This window comes from Ovis aries, chromosome 9 (assembly GCF_016772045.2).
Source record: "Ovis aries strain OAR_USU_Benz2616 breed Rambouillet chromosome 9, ARS-UI_Ramb_v3.0, whole genome shotgun sequence".
NCBI lineage: Eukaryota > Metazoa > Chordata > Mammalia > Artiodactyla > Bovidae > Ovis > Ovis aries.
The window spans coordinates 13,113,397-13,132,619 of record NC_056062.1 but is presented as its reverse complement, the minus strand read 5'-3'; the positions used below and the strand labels follow the sequence as shown (position 1 = coordinate 13,132,619).

At 42.9% G+C, this 19,223-nt stretch overlaps 1 pseudogene; it reads right to left on the bottom strand.

Moving 5' to 3' along the window:
• The window catches only part of LOC121820386 (liprin-alpha-1-like), a 51,705-nt pseudogene extending 34,706 nt beyond the window's left edge, over window positions 1-16,999 (bottom strand).
• Between the last annotated feature and the right edge of the window lie 2,224 nt (window positions 17,000-19,223).

The window sequence follows — 19,223 nt, the reverse complement described above, 5'->3', positions numbered from 1 at the left end:
GGCCCTGATTGGTCACCGCCCTAGTCCTGAGCCACTCACGGTGGCCAGGGAGGATGGAACACACCGATTGGCCAGGTCCAGGTCATGTGACCATACGCTCCAGTATACGTGCGAGCTGCTCACCCTGTGTCAGGGGCGGAGATAGTGTGATGCCCCCAGAGCAGGGCCGAGAGTCCAGTCCATGTGTCCGTGTGCTCAGTGTCCTGGGACGTGCCTGACATCCTCTCTACACACCACTTTGTCCTCTACAGACAAAATATTCATGACATACCTCTTCCCTTCCCAAGCGCTGTTTCACACACCCACATTCAAGGGAGCAAGACCTCCTGTTTGAAGGTAGGTTTGGAGATCCTTTCTTAACCTCTCTGGGCTTGTTTCTTGTATCGCTACTGTCAGATCCGAGCTTTGTATCGCTATCTTGCTACTGCTAAGTCACTTCAGTCGTGTCCGACTCTGTGCGACCCCAGAGACGGCAGCCCACCAGGCTCTCCTTTCCCTGGGATTCTCCAGGCAAGGACACTGGAGTGGGTTGCCATTTCCTTCTCCAATGCAGGAAAGTGAAGTCGCTCAGCCGTGTCCGACTCTTAGCGACCCCATGGACTGCAGCCTACTGGGCTCCTCCGTCCATGGGATTTTCCAGGCAAGAGTACTGGAGTGGGGTGCCATTGCCTTCTCCGGTTTCTTGTATTATGTTAGAATAATTTATTCAGTCTAAACCCCCCCACGAGCACCACCATATGCTGCTTTGCCTATTCAGGATTCTTAGCTGTTCTGACGGAGAACAGTGTGGTGTTTAGTATGTGGTGTTTTGCAAGGTAGGGATCCAACTTACCTTCCCACATGGATACCAAATTGTCCCAATGGGATGATTCCTTTGTCCTTTCTCCTGGAAATGTCCTTTCTGCGTTTACACATTAAAAACCTTTTTTTAAAATGCCAGGTATCAAGAACTTCAGATCTTTGGAAACTTGTACAGCACCCCACAGACATGTTTCCATTTCTGTGTCTCCTCTTCGCATTTCACCATTGCCAGTTTCTTGTATACACAAGTACCCTCAGAAGGTCCTCTGTAGTGAACCGTGTATGTTTCTGTGAGGACAGAGGATGTGAGCACAGAGGAGGGACTGAGTGACCACAGTGACCATGTAACCGTGCTCAGCAACCCCAATATTAAGTCTGGCTGAGACTTCCTAAGGCAAGGTCTGTGTTTCTTCCTCTTGGTGTCTGGATACGCAAAACGATGTTGGTGGATTGGGACTTGGGTCCCTGGGTCCAGCAGTGTGGAGATATACCCATAACCTGCTTTTCCATTATCTTTTCCTCCTATGGGCTCTGCTGAGATGGTGTGGAGATATTTCTGCTAAAGGCTTGAGAGGTAGTTAATCCTTCTGCTTCTCATCCCCTGCCTTGTCTGTACTTCGGTCATATTTTTTTTAAATATAGCTAATTTTCAATGTTGTTAGTCCTTGTGTCATTCTGACTCTCAGGCCCCTGTGGTTTAATAGACCTCCAACTCCTGAGCGCTCTTTGCCTGGTGGAGACCTGGAGAACTCAGGGAGCAGCACCACATCACACTGGAGCCTGGACCAGAGAGAAGGTTCTTGCCAGGAAGGCTCCATCCCTGCTGTAGGGGGTTTGGGGTTCACATCTGATTGTGCATCCCCTGGGCCCTTGGTGCAGGCCCCACTCTGAGATCTGGAAAGGAGGTGGCTTCCCTCCCTGACACAGAACTAGTGTTATTTTTGTCCTCATCCTTGTCCAGTCCCATTTGGCTCCCAGGCCCTACACTTACCCTCACCCACAGGATCAGGATAGCCCAGTTCTAGAGGAGTTTCATAGAAGGAGAGGCTCCCAGAGACACTCCAACCCCCGGGCCTAAATAAGCATTTCCTTGGAGTTTCACAGGCCTGGGAAGAGATACTGGGTTTGTGTCCATTTTACAGTTGAATCTGTGGGGCCTCATATCATTCTGTGATTTGCCCTGGGTCACTCTGCAGGTCAGTGGGTAAGGTGGGATTTGAACCTAGACTCTATTTCTTGGAGCCCGTGACTGTACAGCTGTTTCTATTCCTCGGTAAAATTTATTTCAGGTGTTTTTTTTGGATGCATTTGTATATGGGACTGTTCTGATCTGTCTCTGATGGTTTGTATCCTGCTATATTGCTGAGTTTATTAGTTTTAATACTTGTTGCTTGGTGGAGTTTTTAGGGTTTCATATAAATCCTGTCATAATCAAATAGTGGCAGTCTAACTTCATCTGTTCCAGTGAGGATGCCTTTTATTTCCTTTTCTTGCCTAGTTATTCTGGGTAGGACACTTCCACTACTATGTTGAAAAGATTGGTGAGAGTGGGCATCCTTGTACTATTCCCGATCTTTTAGGAAAATCTTTCACCTCTTTACCACTGAGTTGGATGTTAGCTGTGGGCTTGTTTATATACTCTTTAGGATGTTCCATGTATAACTACTGTATTGAGAGATTGTATCAAAATTGATGTTACACTTTGTCGAAAGCTTTTTCTGCAATTATTGAGAAGATCACATGATTTCATTCTTAATTTTGCTCATATTGTGTATCACAGTGATTGATATGCAGATAGTAAATCATGCTTGCAGGCACAAAATAAATTCTATTTGATCATAGTCTATGATTCTTTTTAATGTATCTTCAATTTGGTTTGCTAATATTCTTTTGAGGATTTTTACATCCGTGTACATCAGGGTCAGGGTTCTCTGGTGGTTCATATGGTAAAGAATCTGCCTGCAATGTGGGAGACCTGGGTTTGACCCCTGGGTCAGGAAGATCCCCTTGAGAAAGGAATGGCTACCCACTCCAATATTCTTGCCTGGAAAATTCTGTGGACAGAGGATCTGGTGGGCTACAGTCCATGGGTCACAAATAACTGGACATGACTGAGTGACTCACACTTGGAAGAGTGCTTCTTGACATTCTTAATATCTAAATTTAAGATTTTATCTCAGTCAAAAATTACAGTCTAAGGCAAAAATGTCAAAAGTCCGAGAGTCCTTAGAAGTAAATGACAATAAGGCATAACAGATGAAAGCAAGAAAGACTCCACATAATTTACTATTCATAAGAATTTTAGATCTTCAGAGGAATTCTCATTAAACTGAATTAAAATGGAAGCTTTAGTTTAAAAGGGAAACCTTTTTTGGTATTATGTTTCTATGTTGAGACTGAAATTTTATTATTTATGTATGAGATATTAACGGAGAAGGCAATGGCACCCCACTCCAGTACTCTTGCCTGGAAAATCCCATGGACGGAGGAGCCTGGAAGGCTGCAGTCCACGGGATCGCTGAGGGTTTGGACACGACTGAGTGACTTCACTTCACTTTTCACTTTCATCCATTGGAGAAGGAAATGGCAACCCACTCCAGTGTTCTTGCCTGGAGAATCCCAGGGGCAGGGGAGCCTGGGGGGCTGCCGTCTATGGGGTCGCACAGAATCAGACATGACTGAAGCGACTTAGCAGCAGGATGAGATATTAAGCAATACTGTGTAGCTATTAAAATCATATTTTCAAAACCTTTAATGACATTTATAAGCACTTATAGTGGAAAAATAGCTAGGAATAGAAGATGATCCCATATAGCTTTAGATGACAGTACGGATATGTTGAATGATAGTTTTCAGATTGTATTTATTTATTTTTTAATTGAAGGATAACTGCTTTACAATGTTTGGTTGGTTTTCCTCATACAACAACACGAATAGGCCATAAGTATATTATCCACTCTTCGGTGAGTCTGCCTCCCACTTCCCGCCATCCCACCCTCTAGGTCGTCACAGAGCACCGTGCTGGGCTCCCTATGTTATATAGCAACTTCCCAGTCGCTAGCTATTTTACATATGGTAGTGGCGATGTTTCAATGCTACTCTCTCGGATCGTCCCACCCTCCCCTTCTCCAGCTGAGTTCACAAGTCCTTCCTCTACATCTCTGTATCTGTTTCTGCCCTTCAAATATTCACCAGTACCATTTTACAAGATTCCATGTGTATGCATTAATATACTATATTTGTTTTTCTCTTTCTTACTTACTTCACTCTGTATCACAGTTTCTAGGTTCATCCACCTCAGTTAAACTGACTCATATTTGTTCCTTTGCATGGCTGAGTAATATTCCATTGTGTATATATTCCACAACTTCTTTATCCGTTGTTCTCTTGATAGACATTAGGTTGCGTCCATGCCCTGGCTATTTTAAATAGTGCTGCAGTGGACATTGGGGTACATATGTCTTTTTAGAGGTATGGTTTTCTCAGGGTATATGGCCAGTAGGGGGTTGTTGCATCATATGGTAGTTTTATCCCTACTTTTTAAAGAAACCTACGTTCCTTCTCCATAGTGGCTGTATCCATTTGCATGTCTACCAACAGTGGAAGAGGGTTCCTTTTCTCCCATGTCCTGTCCAGCATTTATTATTTGCAGAATTGTTGATGATGGCCATTCTGACTGGTGTGAGGTGATACCTCATGTAGTTTTGATTAGTATTTCCTTAATAATGAGCGATGTGGAGCACCTTTTCATGTGTTTGGTGGCCTTCTTAATGTCTTCTTTGGAGAAATTTGTTCATGTCTTCTGCTCACTTTTCAGTTGGTTGCTTTTTTTCTGATATTAGGCTCACTGATCTCCTTGTGTACTTTGTAGATAATCCTTTGTCAATTGCTTCATTTACAATTATTTTCTCCTATTCTGAGGGTTGTCTTTTCATCTTGTTGATAGTTTTCTTTGCTGCTTAAATACTTCGAAGTTTCTCTAGATGCCAGTTTTTAAATTTTTGTTTTTATTTCAGTCATTCTTGGAGGTGGATCAAAGAGGATCTTGCTGTAATAAATGTCAAAGAGTGTTCTGCCTGTGGTTTCCTCTAAGCATTTTATAGTTTCTGGCCTTACTGTTGGTCTTTAATCCATTGTGAATTATTTTTGTGTGTAGTGTGAAGAAGTGTTCTAATTTCATTCTTTTACATGTAGTTGTCCAGTTTCCCAGCACCAGTTACTAAAGAGCCTCTCTTTTCTGTCCTTTCTCCATTGTACATTCTTGCCACTCTTGTCAAAGAAAAGGTGCCTATAGGAGTGTGGCTTTATCTCTCAGCTTTGTGTCTCGTTCCATTGCTCTATGTTTCTATTTTTGTGCCTGTACCATAGTGTCTTGGCAGTATAGTCTGAAGTCAGAAAGGTTGATTCCTCCAGTTCCACATTTCTTTCCAAGATTGCTTTGGCCCTTCTGGGTCTTTTCTCCCTGGTATAAATTGTAAAATTATTAGTCCTAGTTCTTTAAAAAATGTCATTGGTTGTTTGATAGGGATGAATCGAATCTGCAGATTGCTTTGCGTAGTATAGTCATTTTCACAACATTGATTTCTTTCAATTCAAGAACATGGCATATCTTTCTGTTTGTTTCATCTTTTCTATCTTTCATCGTACAGCCTGTCTTTCTGCATACACATGTTTTGTCTGTTTAGGCAGGTTTATTCCTAGCTTTTGGAGAAGAAAATGGCACCCCACTCCAGTACTCTTGCCTGGAAAATCCCATGGACGGAGGAGTCTGGTAGGCTACAGTCCATGGGGTCCCGAGGAGTCGGGCACGACTGAGCGACTTCACTTTCACGTTCCACTTTCATGCATTGGAGAAGGAAATGGCATCCCACTCCAGTGTTCTTGCCTGGAGAATCCCAGGGACAGGGGAGCCTGGTGGGCTGCCGTCTATGGGGTTGCACAGAGTCGGACACGACTGAAGCGACTTAGCAGCAGCAACATTCCTAGCTATGCTATTCTTCTTGTTGCAGTGGGGAATGGCACTGTTTCCTTAGTTTCTCTTTCTGATTATTCTTGTTGTGCTATAGGTATGCAAAGGATTTCTGTGTATTAATTTTGTATCCTGTGCTTTACTAAATTCCCTGATTAGCTCTAGTACTTTTCTGGTTCTATCTTTAGGGTCTTCTGTGAATAGAAACAGGTCATCTGCAATCAATGAGAGATGGACTTCTTCTTTTCCAATATGCATTCTTTTTCATTTTCTTCTCTGATTGCTGTGTCTATGACTTACAAAACTATATTGAATAATAGGAATGAGAGTGGGCACCATGGTCTTGATACTGATCTTAGAGGAAATGCTTAAATTTTGACACCATTGAGGATAATGTTTGCTGAGAGATTTTCCTATATGACCTTTATTATGTTGAGGTAGGTTTCTTCCATGCCCATTTATGGGTTTTTTTTTAAAAATAATAAACTGGTGTTTAATTTTGTCAAAACCTTTCTCTTCATTGATTGAGTTTATCATATGGTTTTTATCTTTCAATTTGTTAATATAGTGTATCACATTGATTGATTTGCAGATAGTGAAGAATCTTTGCATCCCTGGGATAAACCCCACTTGAACTTGGTGTATGATCCTCTTCATGTGGTTTTGTTTTGTTTTGTTTTTGCTAGCGTTTTCCTCAGGATTTTTGCATTGATGTTCATCAATGATGTTAGCCTGTAATTTTCTTTTCTGTGTGGCATTTCTGCTTCATTTTGGTTCATGGTGATGGTGGCCTCACAGAATGAGTTGGGACTGCTCCTCCCTCCACATTTTTCTGGAAGAGTTTGACCAGCATAGGTATTATCACATCTCTACCATTTGAGAGCATTCACCTGTGAAGTCCTGGGCATTTCTTTGTTGGAGACTTTTGATCACAGTTAGTAGCGCTTGTGATTGATCTGTTCATAGTTAGAGCTTGTGACTGGTGTTGGTGCTCGATTTATTCATATTTTCTATTTCTTCCTGGCTCAGTCTTAGAAGATTGTACTTTTCTAAGAATCTGTCCATTTGTTCCAGGTTGTCCATTTTACTGTCATGCAGTTGTTTCTAATTGTCTCTTATGACGCCTTCTCTTTCTGTGTTGTCTGTGTAACATCTCCTTTTTCATTTCGAGTTGATTTGTCTTCTCCCTATTTTTCTTGATGAGTCTGGCTAATGATTTGTCAATTTTGCTTATGTTTTCCAAGATGTACCTTATTGTTTTATTGATCTTTGCTAGTGTTTCCTTCATTTCCATTTATTTCTGCTCTGATCTTTATGATTTCTTTCCTTCTGCTAACTTTGGAGGTTTTGTGGCCCTTTTTCTTCTTTTTCTAGGTTCTTTAGGTGTTAGGTTAGGTTGTTTATTTGATGTTCTTTTCATTTCTTGAGGTAGGCTTCTTGTATTGCTATAAACCTTCCTCTTAGCATTGCTTTTATTGCATCACATAAGTTTTGGGTTGTCATTTATTCATTGCCATTTGTTTTTAGGTATTTTTAAATTTCCTCTTTGATTTCTTCAGTGACCTGTTTGATTTCTCCATGTGTTTGTGTTTTTTACAAATTTTCCTATAAATGATCCCTAATCATGTATCAGTGTGATCAGAGAAGATGCTTGCTATGATTTCAGTTTCTTAAATTTGCCAAGGCTTGATTTGTGACCCAAGATGTGATCCATTCCAGAGAGTGTTTCATGTGCACTTGAGAAAAAAGAATGCATTCTGCTGTCTGGTGATGGAATATGCTAAGGATATCAATAAGGTCCATCTAGTCTAATGTGTGATTTAAGGCGTATGTTTCTATATTAATTTCCTTTTTGGATGATCTGCCCGTTGGTATAAGTGGTGTGTTAAAATCCCCTAGCATTGTTTTCTTACTGTCAGTTTCCCGTTTTACGGTTGTTTGTATTTGTCTTATGTATTTAGGTGCTCCTGTGTTGGGTGCGTGTGTATTATTATTGCAATATCTTCTTCCTGGATTGGTCTCTTTATCATTATGTAGTGTCCTTCCTTGTCTCTTGTAATAGTCTTTATTTAAAAGTCTATTTTATCTCATACAAGAATTGCTACTCCAGCTTTCTTTTGATTTCCGTTTGCATGGAATACCTTTTTCTAGACCCTCAGTTTTAGTCTGTGTGTGTCCCTAGGTCTGAGGTGGATCTATTATTGACAACATTTATATGGGGCTTGTTTTTGTTTCCATTCAGCCAGTCTGTGTTTCAGTTGGACCATTTAATCCATTTATATTTAAGGTAATTATTGATATGCATGATACTATTATTATTTACTTTATTATTCTGGTTTTTTTTCATGTCTATTCACTCTCTTCTATTTCCTGCCTAGAGAACGTCCTTTAATATTTGTTGTAAAGCTACTTTGGTGGTGCTGAATTTCTTAACTTTTGCTTATTTGTAAAGGTACTGAGTTCTTTGAATCTGAGTGAGATCGTAGCTTGTTGGAGTAATCTTGCTGGTAAGTTTTTCTCTTTCATAACTTTAAGTATATCATGCCACACCTTTCTGGCCTGCAGCGTTTCTTTGGAAAGATCAGCTGTTAAACTTATGGGGATTCCCTTGCCATTTGTTGCTTTTCCCTTTCTGCTTTTAATATTTTCTCTTTTTGTTAAGTTTTTCTTAGTTTGATTAATATATGTTTTGGCATGTTTCTCCTTTAGTTTACCCTGTGTTGGACTCTCTGTGCTTCTTGGACCTGGGAGGTGTTTCTTTCAACAATATAGGGAAAGTTTCAGCCATTGTTTCTTCAAGTCAGATATTATCTTTCTCTCTCTCTTCTTGAGTTTCTATAATGTGAATGTTAGTAGGCTTGATATTATCCACCAAATGCCTTAAACTAGCCTCAGTTTTTTGGCTTTTTTCTTTTTGGTGCTCAGATTGGGTGATTTCCACTACTCTGTATTTCTTTTTTTAAAATATAAATTTATTTTAATTGGAGGCTAATTACTTTACAGTATAGTAGTGGTTCTGCCGCACATTGACATGAATCCGCCGCGGGTGCACATGTGCTCCCCATCCTGAGGCCCCGCCCCTCCCTCTGGGTCAGCCCGGTGCACTGGCACTGCTCTGTTTCAGCTTACTGATCTGTCCTCTGAATCATCCAATCTGTTGATTCATCTGCTCTATTTTTCATGTCAGTTATTGTATTCTTCCATTATAATCAGTTCTTTTTTATACTTATTGCCTCTTCGTGGAGTTCTCACTCCGTTCTGTCGTGCTTCCCCTGATAGAAGTAATTATCTTTTATTCATTGATTTAATGGGTCCGCTGGGTCTTGCTGTGACATTGGCTTTCTCTAGTTGCACAGAGTGGGGGCTGCATTCTAGTTTTGGTGCGTGGGCTTCCCATCGTTCTGGCTTCTCTTGTCATGGAGCACAGGCTCTAGGGTGCATGAGTTCAATAGCTGTGACGTGCAGCTTTACTTGCCCCGCAGCCTGGGATCTTAGTTCCTAGGCCATGGGTTGAACCCTTGTTGCCTACATTGTCAGGAAAATCTTAACAAATGAACCAGCAGGGAAGACCCAGTAAATATCTTTATGACCCTTACTTTGCAGTCATTTGATGTAGATTATTTATCTCCATCTTGTTTAGTTCTTTTTCTGAGTTTATGTCTTAGCTGTTCATTTAGCATAGATTCTTTGTCTCTTTATTTTGCCTTTTTGTTTTATGCATTAATATTAGGTAGCTGAACTATGTCTCCATGTTGAATAAGTGGATTTTTGTAGAGTGTCTCCTATGCGGCCCAAAGGAACAGTTCCCCCAGGTCACTAGAGACAGGAAATCCAGGGTGTCTCCTGTGTAGGCTGAGTGTGGTGTCCTGTTAGATGTACCCACGTTGCTTTGGGCATGCTGGTGGGTCTGGCTGGCCCCCAGTGCAGCTGAATGTGAGCGCCACCTCAACAGTTGCAGATGTACTTCTGGCTGGAGCTGACCTGGAGTGGGAATCACCTTGAGAGGAAGCAAGTCATGGCTGAGTCCACCCACTGTGAGTGGTAGGAAAGGAGGCTGTTGTGGGGGAATCCAGGCCCTTGGGGGCGGGGCCATTTTGGAGGAGCGTTGTGGGTGTGGCTGGGCTAGATATGTCTGTTCCACAGGGGACACAGAGACTAGCAGGGCAAGCAGTGCTAGCAGGGTAAGTGGGGAATGTCAGAAAAGCCTCCTGCTAGCACTGGGCCAGCTGGGTACAGGGAGGATTTTTTTAAGTGTCATCAATCAGTGATTTCATCCCTGGAGAAAGTTTCAAGAAATCCTCACCCCTTTGGCGCGTGTCCTAAAATTAGTACATAATTCTCTTTCCCATGTGACCTGTGCCAACATTCAGCGTCATTACTGACAACATTCAGCGTCAGTAAGTTTGGCACTAACTTATTAAGCATGGGGTCTTGGCTTACCACAGCCCCCAGCTCTCTCCCAGACATAGCTCTGCTGGTTTCAAATCAAGATATTATGGGGGCTCATCTTCCTCTTTCAGATTACCAGGGCTCAGGTGCTCAGCATGTCCTCCCAGGGAAGATACCAAGTTGGTAATGTCCCCTCCTAATTCTGGGTCACCCATCAGGAGTATGAGTCCTGACTAGACTGCATCTCTGCCCTTCTAGTGCATCTCCATGTAGTTTTTTTCTTTACATCCTTAGCTGTGGAAGAGCTACTCTGCTAATTTTCAGGTTGGCATCTGGGTTTTCTGTGTGAGGAAGCTCTCAGAATAGAATAGAGTAAGTGTCTCAAAAAGCGTCATTTCAATTACTGTGGAAGCTCTCTCTTTATGTAAGTCAGTCGTTCTCAAGTGTCATCACTGGACCAGCAGTGTTAGCATCACCTGGGAAGTGGTTAAAACTGGAGATTCTCAAGGTCCACCCTGATCTACTGTATGAGACACTCTGAATCATTCCTCCAACCCTTTCACATGCTCAACACTAAATCAACCTGAAACACGTCTTCCCCAAGGTTCTGGGACCACTGTGCCCCTTAGCTTTAACCAGGTACTACTGTTTTGGAATTTTGAAGAATTTTAGGAATTAGGGGGGCATGTTTTACCTCTCTCACTTGGAAGACGCTAAGGAATATCTAATAAGTTGGACACGATACTTCTCTGTCGTCACCCATTGTGAGAGTTCTTAGTACATAAAGTAAAAATAAAGGACAATTTTATTGGTAAAGAAAATCCTACAGCAGGTTGGAAAGGTGCAGATGCCGCATTAAGATCAAGGTTTTGCACAAGGTTCATGGGAGTACAGGATATATGGATATTTTGTAAACTTCATGGAAAAGAAACAAGGGTGGAGCAGAGTAGCCACTGGGCTTCAGCGACCCCCTACCGCTCAGCTGTGCACCTTCCTGCACGTGTGATCACCACTGGACCCTGGGAAGAGTGCTTCACACCTTGAACTGCGAGGCTCCCCAGCATGCTGGCCTGTGACCTCCTGGGCACCGTCACCTGCTGCTGCTTCCTGAACTGGCCACATTTTCTCCCTCTGCCTTCATCTCCTCTGCCTTCATCTCCTCCTCTTTTGTGGGGTTGCCAGTACCTTGTGGTCTGTGCTGGGCCAAGGAAGACACACCTTTGCACTTCCGAACTCTACTGGCCACCTGATGACACGTCATCCTCTCGTGATCGTAACTCTGGCCCTGATGGGAGAGAGCTGTGTTCACTCACCACTGATGGGCTCTCTTTTAGCTAAAGAAGGAATCTGTTCTAATCATGCCTTTTAGGTGGCTGGATTTACCAAACAGAAATACAGGAATCCCAGTTAAATTTGAATTTTAGGGAAACAATGAAAACTTTTTCTCTCTTTTTTTTAAGTAGAAGTCCATCTCCTGCAATACTTGGGATGTGCTTATACTAAAAAATTATTCACTGAAAACCAAATTTAACTAGATGTCTTGTATTTTACCTGACAGGCTTACTCCCAAGGTAAAGGGGTTCCCATTTTAGCTTCCCATCCTAGGAGTGGCACTTTGTCTTAGAAAAGAATGTATTTAGTCATCAAAATAAGGTCAGAGTTATCTGCACGCCAGCCATGATTTGTGACATATTGACCACATATTGAAATGATAATACTTTTTGTTTACTGGATTAAAATATAATTTGAAAATTAATTTCACCTGCTTTTGTTTTTAAATGTGGTTACTAGAAAATTTAAGGTTTTATATGGAGCTTGAATGTGTAGTCCACAGTACACTTCACTGGACAGCTTTGGCCTAGAGCGAAAGCCATGTTGGGGGACCTAATGACCATCAGGCTGAGAGTGGGGCACCCCTCTCCCCAGAAAGAGTTAGACTCTCCCCTTTGGAGTCGTTTGTGGATGAACTGGTCGGGGGCATACAGATTCCTTGAGTGTAGTTTGTCTTTACAAAGTTTTTATTGTTCGAATTTTTCAGTTCTGACCAAATCTTGGTGGTTTTTGATTGATGAGAGACCAAACAGGCCTGGAGTGCATTTCCTGTTAAGTGTATTTGTAGCAGGGTGCTTCCTAGGTGACTCTGGTGGTATAGAACCCATCTGCCAATTTAGGACACACAGAAGACTAGGGATAAAAGTTTGATCCCTAGGTCAGGAAGATCGCCTGGAGGAGGGCAAGACAACCCACTCCAGTATTCTTGCCTGGAGAATCCCATGGACAGTGTATCCTGGTGGGCTACAGTCCATGGGGACGCACTGAGTTGGACATGACTGAAGCGACTGAGCACACACGTGTATTTGCAGTTGAATTATGACAGCAGATTGAGACACGTGGGAGGAAGCAAGATGGGTGTGGAAAGGGGGTGATTTGGGAAAGGGTCTGGTTTCTGGAAGCTGTACCATGTTGTCCTTTTTTACTCTTCTTTCTCTTCCTTTGGTTTTATGGTTGCATACTGGTGGTGGCAAGACAACACTGACTGCATTTGCTAGAAGCAGATGTCCCCATTAATTTAGATTGTAGAGACTGAAAATTAAGGAGGGTGCATTATGCAATATGGAAGAAGCAAATGCAAATGTCTTCGGTGACGTTCAAACTCTGAATATCTCCTGAGTTGGGTTCTTGGAGGTGGATGTCTTTTTATAACTGAAAGTATCTTAGGATCATAGTTTAGATGTAGGACTACAATTCTCCTTGGTCATTCACTCCTTTCCCCTCCCTACCCCCTACCCTTCTGAAGTTCCTGGAAAGTCAAGAAACAGTAGTGAGAGCAAAGCAAATAAAAATTCAAGAGCTCTCATAGGCCAAGGGCTTGGACTCTGGTCAAATAACCTGACCTTTACTCAGTTCCATTTACAATCTCTCTTCTGGGGAGGCTCGGACGGTAAAAGAATCTGCCTGCAATGTGGGGGACGTGGGTTCTTTCCCTGGGTTGGGAAGATCCCCCACTCCAGTATTCTTTCCTGGAGAATCCCCATGGATAGAGGAGCCTGGAGGGCTACAGTTCATGAGGTCGCAAAGAGTCGGACATGACTGAGCAACGAAGCATAGCACATGCCAAGCACAGCAACTCAGAGAATCTGCTCTTGCTGCAGGATCTATCTCTGTCTAGTTCCACTTTCCCTCCAGTTCACTACCTGCTGATCATGTTGTCAGAGTGTCCCTCATAAGTGTCTTGTCAGCAGTTTGAGGACATGACCTCCAAGATGTCAGGCCAGTGGGAAGTTGATGCCACACACCTTAGCAGCTGGCAGTCTGGCACATCTGGTGATAATTTCATTAAGCTCAGCCCTCCCACACCCTAGGTCTTCTCGTTGGCATCGTTGTTAATTTGAGGACTTCTATAGGACACGTGTGACACATAGCTCTTCAGTGAGAGGAGCTGATAGCCTTGGCTGGCAAAATGAGGCATGGGGCTGTGTGCTAGGTTCCATTTTCTGAGAAGGAGAACACCTCAATTTCATGAGGCCTTGAGCTCTCAGACCCAAAGGAGAGAAACCAAGAGTGTGTAGAAAGTTGACAGGCGCTGACTGGAAATCTGTGTGAGACCGTGTTACTGCTGGCTGTGTCTTGTGTCTCATGCTGAGCGCAGAAAAACTGCTGCTTTTGAACTGTGGTGTGGCAGAAGACTCTTGAGAGTCCCTTGGACTGTAAGGAGATCCAGCCAGTCCGTCCTAAAGGAAGTCAGTCCTGGGTATTCATTGGAAGGACTGATGCTGAAGCTGAAACTCCCAATATTTTGGCCACCTGATGCGAAGAGCTGACTAATTTGAAAAGACCCTGATGCTGGGAAAGATTGAAGGCTGGAGGAGAAGGGGACTACAGAGGATGAGATGGTTAGATGGCATCACCATCTCAATGGACATGAGTTTGGGTAAACTCCAGGAGTTGGTGATGTACAGGGAGACCTAGCATGCTGCGATTCATGGGGTTGCAGAGCTGGACACGACTGAGCGACTGAACTGACTGACCACCACCATCATCATGCATGGTTACTGGCCTTTGTCCAAGTCCAACAGGTCCAACTCCCCTTATCCCCTGGCAGCCTTATTCTACTTGTGTTTGAGGTGGAGTTACCTGGACAGCTCGGAGTGGAATCATAGATTATTTGTCCATTTCTGTTTAGCTTGTTTCACTTGGCGTATGACTTCAAACTTTACTCACTTTGCAACACATGTCAGAATTTTCTTAGTTGTTAAAAATAAATAGCACATAGGCTCACCAGCGTGTACAATCAGGGAATTACAAATTAAAATCATGATATATCACACCACATCTCTTAGGACTGCTAAACTCCAAATATAAGATAATACTAATTGCTGGAGGGTAAGGAACAACCGGAACCATTCCTCATTGCTGGTGGAATGCATGTATAGCTCCCATAAGAGACAGTCTGGCAGTTTTCCCCAAAGCTCAACAGGTCTCACCTTGGGATCCAGCAATCATGCTTTCAGTATTTAGACAGTTGCTCTGAAATTTTACGTCCAAATGCAAACGAGGATGCAATTTTGCACAGCAGTTCTATTCACAATGGCTACAAACGTGAAGAAATCAGGATATCCTTTAGTAAATGAATGTGCAAGCAAATTGGTGTACACAGATATCAAGGGGACCAGAACACACCACCCCAAATTATGTCTGTTTGACATGAGTTATTTTAGTTTGATAAATTTAAAATAATATTTAAAAACAACTGAGTAGAGGTTGCCCCCTATTTTTTTTTTTAAGACTTATTCACTTCTTTATGGCCACGCTGTGTCTTCGTTGCATTGAGAGGGCGTTCTCTAGTTGTGGAGAGCTGATTCTGCTCTTGCTGCAGAGCATGGGCCCTAGGTGTGCGGGCTTCGGTAGCTGTGGTGCCTGTATTTAGTAGTTGTGGCTCCCTGGCTCTAGAGCACTGGCTCAGTAGTTGTGGTGCATGAGCTCAGCTGCTCTGAGGCATGCGGGATACTCCTGGCTCAGGGATAGAACCTGTGTCCACCGCATTAGCAGGCAGATTCTTAGCAGCTAGCTCACCAGGGAAGGCTGAGGTTGCCCTTCTGTGAGGTTCATTTACATTTATTTGGGAAATCTCCATTTGTAAGGGTGTCCCTCTTTGAACCTAGGAGAAGGATAATTACATCTCAAGGAAGGAATACTCAATCAGTGAAGAAGTTAGGACTTCAGTCTGCAAACAATCATCTGTTTATTTACTATGCTTTGCATGGTAACCTGCCATAAATGGCCTCTGCCTTCCCCTCAAGGTCTGTCTTCTGTTTGGGGCTGAAGAGCTATTTAAGGTGAAGTCTTTGGTCATTTCAGGGAGTGACTCAGTTTTCCGTGGCATCTCCTCTCTATGCAAAAGGTATACATGTTCATTAAACTTCTGTTCTTTTCCTGATAATTTGAGTTTAATGATGGAGAAGGAGGGTCAACCAAGAACCTGGAAGGGGAGAGGGAAATTTATTTTCCTCCTATACACGTGCAAAGGAATAACACTCGACAGTGGAAAGGAATGAAACATCAACCCTTGAAAGACAGGGATAAATCTTAGATGCATATGGCTAAGTGAAAGAATCCAGTTGAAAAGGCTGCACCCAGTATGACCCCATTGTGACATTCTTGGAAAGGTAAAGCTACATAGATGATAAGCAGATCATGGAGTGAGGAATTGGAAGTAATCGTTTAGGTTGGATACCTGTCAATATGCATTTGTTTAAGCGTGTCACTTTATATAGCACAAAGGGTCAATCAGAATCTGTTCAAATGTACTTATGTATTGTATAAGAGCAAAGGCTAATAGAATTTTGCCAAGAGAATGCGCTGGTTATGACCCTTTCCCAACAACACAAGAGAAGATTCTAAACATGAACATCACCAGATGGTCAACACCGAAATCAGATTGATTTTATTCTTTGCAGCCAAAGATGGAGAAGCTCTATACAGTCAGCAAAAACAAGACCGGGAGGTGACTGTGGCTCAGATCATGAATTCCTTATTGCCAGATTCAGACTTAAATTGAAGAAAGTCGGGAAAACCACTAGACCATACAGGTATGACCTAAATCAAATCCCTTATGACTATACAGTGGAAGGGAGAAATAGATTTAAGGGTCTAGATCTGATAGAGAGAGTGCCTGATGAACTATGGATGGAGGTTCTTGACATTGTACAGGAGACAGGGATCAAGACCATCCCCATGGAAAAGAAATGCAAAAAAGCAAAATGGCTGTCTGGGGAGGCCTTACAAACAGCTGTGAAAAGAAGAGAAGTGAAAAGCAAAGGAGAAAAAGAAAGATATAAGCATCTGAATGCAGAGTTCCAAAGAATAGCAAGAAGAGATAAGAAAGCCTTCCTTGGCGATCAATGCAAAGAAATAGAGGAAAACAACAGAATGGGAAAGACTAGAGATCTCCTCAAGAAAATTAGAGATGCCAAGGGAACATTTCATGCAAAGATGGGCTCGATAAAGGACAGAAATGGTCTGGACCTAACAGAAGCAGAAGATATTAAGAAGAGGTGGCAAGAATACACAAAAGAACTGTACAAAAAATATCTTCACGACCAAGATAATCACGACGGTGTGATCACTCACCTAGAGCCAGACATCCTGAAATGTGAAGTCAAGTGGGCCTTAGAAAGCATCACTACGAACAAAGCTAGTGGAGGTGATGGAATTCCAGTGGAGCTATTTCAAATCCTGGAAGATGATGCTGTGAAAGTGCTGCACTCAATATGCCAGCAAATTTGGAAGACTCAGCAGTGGCCACAGGACTGGAAAAGATCAGTTTTATTCCAATCCCAAAGAAAGGCAGTGCCAAAGAATGCTCAAACTACCACACAATTGCACTCATCTTACATGCTAGTAAGGTAATGCTCAAAATTCTCCAAGCCAGGCTTCAGCAATTTGTGAACCGTGAACTTCCTGATGTTCGAGCTGGTTTTAGAAAAGGCAGAGGAACCAGAGATCAAATTGCCAACATCTACTGGATCATGGAAAAAGCAAGAGAGTTCCAGAAAAACATCTATTTCTGCTTTATTGACTATGCCAAAGCCTTTGACTGTGTGGATCACAATAAACTGTGGAAAATTCTGAAAGAGATGGGAATACCAGACCACCTGACCTGCCTCTTGAGAAACCTGTATGCAGGTCAGGAAGCAACAGTTAGAACTGGACATGGAACAACAGACTGGTTCCAAATAGGAAAAGGAGTACGTCAAGGCTGTTTATTGTCGTCATGCTTATTTAACTTAAATGCAGAGTACATCATGAGAAACACTGGGCTAGAAGAAACGCAAGCTGGAATCAAGATTGGTGGGAGAAATATCAATAACCTCAGATATGCAGATGACACCACCCTTATGGCAGAAAGTGAAGAGGAGCTAAAAAGCCTCTTGATGAAAGTGAAAGAGGAGAGTGAAAAAGTTGGCTTAAAGCTCAACATTCAGAAAACGAAGATCATGGCATCTGGTCCCATCAGTTCGTGGGAAATAGATGGGGAAACAGTAGAAACGGTGTCAGATTTTATTTTTGGGGGCTCCAAAATCACTGCAGATGGTGACTGCAGCCATGAAATTAAAAGACACTTACTCCTTGGAAGGAAAGTTATGACCAACCTAGACAGCATATTCAAAAGCAGAGACATTACTTTGCCAACAAATTTCTGTCTAGTCAAGGCTATGGTTTTCCAGTGGTCATGAATGGATATGAGAGTTGGACTGGGAAGAAAGCTGAGTGCCGAAGAATTGATGTTTTTGAACTGTGGTGTTGGAGAAGACTCTTGAGAGTCCCTTGGACTGCAAGGAGATCCAACCAGTCCATTCTAAAGGAGTTCAGCCCTGGGTGTTCTTTGGAAGGAATGATGCTAAAGCTGAAATTCCAGTACTTTGGCCACCTCATGAGAAGAGTTGACTCATTGGGAAAGACTCCGACGCTGGGAGGGATTGGGGACAGGAGGAGAAAGGGATGACAGAAGATGAGATGGCTGGATGGCATCACCAACTCGATGGACATGAGTTTGAGTGACCTCTGGGAGATGGTGATGGACAGGGAGGTGTGCTGCTCTTCATTGGGTCGTGGAGTCGGACACGACTGAGCGACTGAACTGAACTGAACTGATTGTATAAGTAAGTCATAGAATGGAATACCAAACACAACAGAATCTCAACATCACTCACTATTCTATCACTATTGCTGCTGCTGCTGCTAAGTTGCTTCAGTCGTATCTGACTCTGTGTGACCCCATAGACGGCAGCCCACCAGGCTCCGCCATCCCTGGGATTCTCCAGGCAAGAACACTGGAGTGGGCTGCCATTTCCTTCTCCAATGCATGAAAGTGAAAATTGAAAGTGAAGTCAGTCGCTCAATTATGTCCGACTCTTAGCAACCCCATGGACTGCAGCTCACCAGGCTCCTTGGTTCATGGGATTTCCCAGGCAAGAATACTGGAGTGGGTTGCCATTTCTATCACTATTAGAGAAATGCAAATCAAAACTGCAAATGAGATATTACCTCACATCAGTCACAATGCCTATCATCAAAAAATCTACGAAGAATGCTGGAGAGGATGTAGAGAAAAGAGACCCCTGTTGCACTGTTGGTGGAAATGTAAATTGATATAGCCACTATGGAGGGCAGTATGCAGGTTCCTTAAAAAACTGAGAATAGAACTACCATACCACCCAGCAATCCAACTGGGTTTGCTGAGACTACCATAATTCAAAAAGACATGCACAGTCATGTTCATTGGAGCCCTATTTACAATAACTAGGACATGGAATCTGGAGAAGGAAATTGCAACCCACTCCAGTACTCTTGCCTGGAAAATCCCATGGACGGAGGAGCCTGATAGATTACAGTCCGTGGGGTCAGGAAGAGTCGGACATGACTGAGCGACTTCACTTTTACTTTTCAGTTTCATGCATTGGAGAAGGAAATGGGAACCCACTCCAGTATTCTTGCCTGGAGAATCCAGGGACAGAGGAGCCTGGCGGGCTGCTGTCTGTGGGGTTGCACAGGATTGGACATG